This window comes from Dipteris shenzhenensis, chromosome 1 (genome assembly GCF_047967505.1).
Source record: "Dipteris shenzhenensis isolate YYH24624 ecotype China chromosome 1, Dip_SZ_1.0, whole genome shotgun sequence".
Lineage (NCBI taxonomy): Eukaryota > Viridiplantae > Streptophyta > Polypodiopsida > Gleicheniales > Dipteridaceae > Dipteris > Dipteris shenzhenensis.
In genome coordinates this window covers 6,446,488-6,450,753 of record NC_141596.1, presented here as the reverse complement: position 1 = coordinate 6,450,753, position 4,266 = coordinate 6,446,488, and positions in this window count along the sequence as shown.

Genomic DNA, 4,266 nt, shown 5'->3' with positions numbered 1-4,266 from the left:
ACATTGAGATTCAATATCACTTTGTACCGAGCTCATCATGGATGGAGAGGTCGATTTGGTGTACTGTCCAACTACAGAGAATGCTGCGGACATCTTCATGAAGGCTCTTGGAAGAGACTTGCTAGAGAGGCATCTTCATCGACTTGGCATTGGGCCAAAAAAGGAAGTTCACTTGCGGATGGACATTGAGGGGGGGTGTTAGATATCAATGCTCCACTCTTGTGTAGCTACGTGGGAGCCAGATAACTCTACTTGTAAGCCCCCCATATGAGGAAAAGGCATTTGAGTAGCTCGGTTATCCGATAGGTGCTAGTTTGGACACCAGATGGGGCCCATGTGTGGCCTGATGGCTGGATGGCTTCAGATAGAGTTGGCACACTGCCAACTAGGCTACATGCAAGTGCAGGAAGGCATCCCTTGACTGACCACACTGAGGGTAGATGGAGCATTTCCTGGGGCAGCCCACTCTCGGGTTGTGCGACCATTTTGGGTGGACTGGGTCAGTCACCCAATTGAGCCTAACCCACTATGACTGGTAGCTATATAAGAGCAAGCCCATGAAGCCCATTTCATCACTAGCTACAACAACCATGATTCCTTAGCATCCAACCTCCATCTTCTACTATTTCTAGAACACCATCGAAGCTTCTTTCATAGGAGCACACGGTTGGGAGGCAGTGCCATCTATTGTATCAGTTCTACAGTAATCAAATTTTTGATTCTCCATACTATCTTGTTTTCTCTCTTGCGTGCGAGATCCTATTATCTGTTGAGCATAGACGTCGTATTATTTTCTTACAGGCTATTCCTAGCATCATTGCCACAAGCCTTGTAATACAGATCAGATTTTGTATACCATAGTTCTATCTTCACCGACGGTACAGAGATTTCACTTGGCATATTCAATGTATTTGCAGTTGATTCATACAGAGATCTTCACAATACTTTTGAGTACATTTCTTGCACCATGTCGACTAGCAACCTCAATGTGGAGACATCTGCTAAGTTAGACAACTCCAATTACGGTACATGGAAATACCAAATCGAGACCATTCTTGTGCTTTAGGAAAAATGGGAGTATGTCGATGGGTCTACACCTAGACCATTGGACAATCCAGCCACCAGTAGCTCTACTCCATGTGTTTTCACAGCACCTGAGAGTGCTCTCAACGGAAGCAAGAACAGAAGAGGGAGAGAGAGAAGCAGAGAGCCACACAAGTTTTGGTGGGTGCAGAACACCCTAATCTTCTTTTTCATTCATTTATATATGTTTTTGAGTATTGTACATAACCGGGGTAAAGGCACAGTGACCTTTAACCCCCACAACCTCCCACTTAAAGGACAATGTGCCTTTAAGGGGGAACAACCAGTGAGCATACTATCCAATGCCCATCAATGCATGACAATACTCAAACCGTTGACTAGGTAGACTCTTCGTCAGCATATCTGTAGGGTTATCATCTGTATAAACCTTGACAAGCTCTATGCGCTTGTCCTCAAGTACCTCCCTGATGAAATGGTACCTGACCTCAATGTGTTTGGTCTTTGCATGAAAGACTGGATTCCGTGCTAGCTGAATAGCACTCATGGAATCACTATGCAATGCTGCTACACCTATATGAATTCCCAAATCCCCCACTAGCCAATCAAGCCATATAGCCTCCTTGCAACCCTCTGTGGCTGCAACATACTCAGCCTCTGTGGTAGACAAAGCAACACACTTCTGTGTGCAAGACATCCACGACACTGCACCACTTGCAAAGGTGAACACATAACCAGAAGTGGATCTCCTACTATGCACATGCCCTGCATAGTGCCATGTGGTAGATAAGCGTCTCAAAATTGCCACGTGTCAATCCTATCTGCCACATCATCACCGACTGCCACGTCAAGTCTTCAGCATTCATGAACTTTTGCAAAAATCACGGCATTCGAAGACAATTCACATGTGCAGATACTCCTCAGTAGAATGCACGAGCTAAAAGGAAGAATGAGACTTTAGTAGACAGTGCTGGAGCAATGCTTAGTGAAAATCATCTTTCAAATCAGTATTGGGTAGAAGCAATAGCTATAGCTAACTACTTGATTAATCGGCTTCCTATCGAACTAATACAGGGTATGAATCCCTATGAAGCATTCACTAGACACAAGCCACACATTGGGCATCTCCACATATTTGGTTGCATAGCATATGCCCACGTACATGATGATCATCGAAGAAAATTGGATGCAAAGTCACGAAAATGCATCATGGTTGGCTTAAGTGAAGAAAGAAAAGCATACAAGCTGACTCATCAATGTGCTATCTGAATCTCTCCAGAACTCAATTCTAAGACAATAGTGCATAAGTCCAAGATCTTTCATGTTGAACTTTGTAGATAAGTCTTGTTTCCATTTTTTGATGAAGCTATCCTTGCTTCCTGTCACAATCAGGTCATCTATGTACAAAAGTGCAATAGTAATGTCTTCCCCTTGAACTTTGTAGTAGAGAGTATGATCTGCATTGGACTTCATGTATCCCAGATCAGCAAAATATTTGTCAATTCTACTGTACCAACTTTTGGGGGCTTGTTTTAAGCCATAGAGACTTTTCTTGAGGTGGAAAACCTTATTCTCCTTTCCTGGTTCAACATAACCTACTGGTTGTTGCATGTAGACCTCATGTAGACTTCCTCATCTAGATAACCATTGAGAAATACATTCTTGACATCAAGCTGATACACATTCCATTTGCTGAGTGTTGCTAGTGATATCAAGAACCATATGGAATCCATATTTGCTACTGAAGCATAAGTCTCATCATAGTCCTGACATCCATGGTTGCATGGATACTGTGACAGTGACTATGCTGGAGATCATGACACCAGGAGATCGACATAGGGATATGCATTTTTCCTTGGTCAAGGTGCTATATCATGGTTGTCAAATAAACAACCAACTGTTTCTTTATCTTCAACTGAAGCAGAATATAGAGCACTCACTCCAGGTGCATGTGAGGCTATATGGCTTAGAAGACTATTGTCAGAAACATATTACTTTAATGAGTCAAAGCCAACAACAATATACTGTGATAATCAATCGGCGCAAGCATTGGCCAAGAATCTAGTATATCACTCGAGGACAAAGCACATTGATGTCAGAGAGCACTTCATCAGAGAAAGACTGTTACTTGGTGACATCACACTGCAGCATTGTGATAGCAAAGAAAATGTTGCAGACATCTTTACCAAACCACTCGGTAAAGAGCTATTCGAGAAACACCAACTAGCTCTTGGTTTGATGCAGAGGAAGGACATTTCCATTAAAGGGGTGTGATGGAATGTAATTCTCAGTCCTTCTTCGATTCCCTAGAATCATCATCTTGAGGGAAGGCCTACTTCATGATGTTGATCTTAAGGGAAGGTGTTGAGAGTTCATGCTCAACATCATGTGATCATATGTGCATAGCACCATCATGTGATCATATGTCCATAGCACTAACCTTATAGAGTGCTATAAAGGAAAGGGTTAGATCCCCTAACCCTAACCCTAAAAGTTCTATTTTTTTAACTAAATCTAGTGTACAGTTAGTCATTTGTGGTGTGCTCTCTAGATGTGCCCTCTCTCCTCATCTCCACTCTTCTCCTCTCCCCTCTTCATATTTTGTCAGACCTTCCATGACAAAAGGTAAGGAGGTTTGTTTACATGGTATTCATCATCAAAAATTGCAGGTAGCAAAGCCAAACAATTTAAAAAGCTCCTCAAGAAAGATGATAGTTTGTTTGCTTTAAAAGCTTAAGGCTAGAGATAACTAGAAACCAAGAAAAGGTTTCAAGGTGGAGAATGCTGACATGCTAGGGTTGCTATAGTAGTATCGCGATATTTTCCAAGAAGCCCCACCTGGTCTTCCCCCTAAAAGGGGAAGTTTAGCATGCCATTTATTTGGATGTCTCGCAATTTTTCCTAAACTAGTTACTGCTAGTAGCCTTTAGTAGAACTCTTATTTCACCAAATGCATCTGCCCTGAGACTTCCCTCTCTGTATGTCTAAAAGGCTTTCACCCTCCACCCGGCAACCAAAGCATGCATTAGAAGTCCACATTAATGCACAAAGAGAAAACATACCCCAGTCCTTTGTCTTTCTTCCATTTGGAGCAAGTCAGGTATCTCCCCAAAGCCAATCAAAAAAGCCTCCTTATGAAATTCTTGCATTCACTAACATGTTCCACTACTCCACCTTTGGTCTCCCCCTGGTCGAGATTATATCTTTGTTGTTCTCAGCATGATC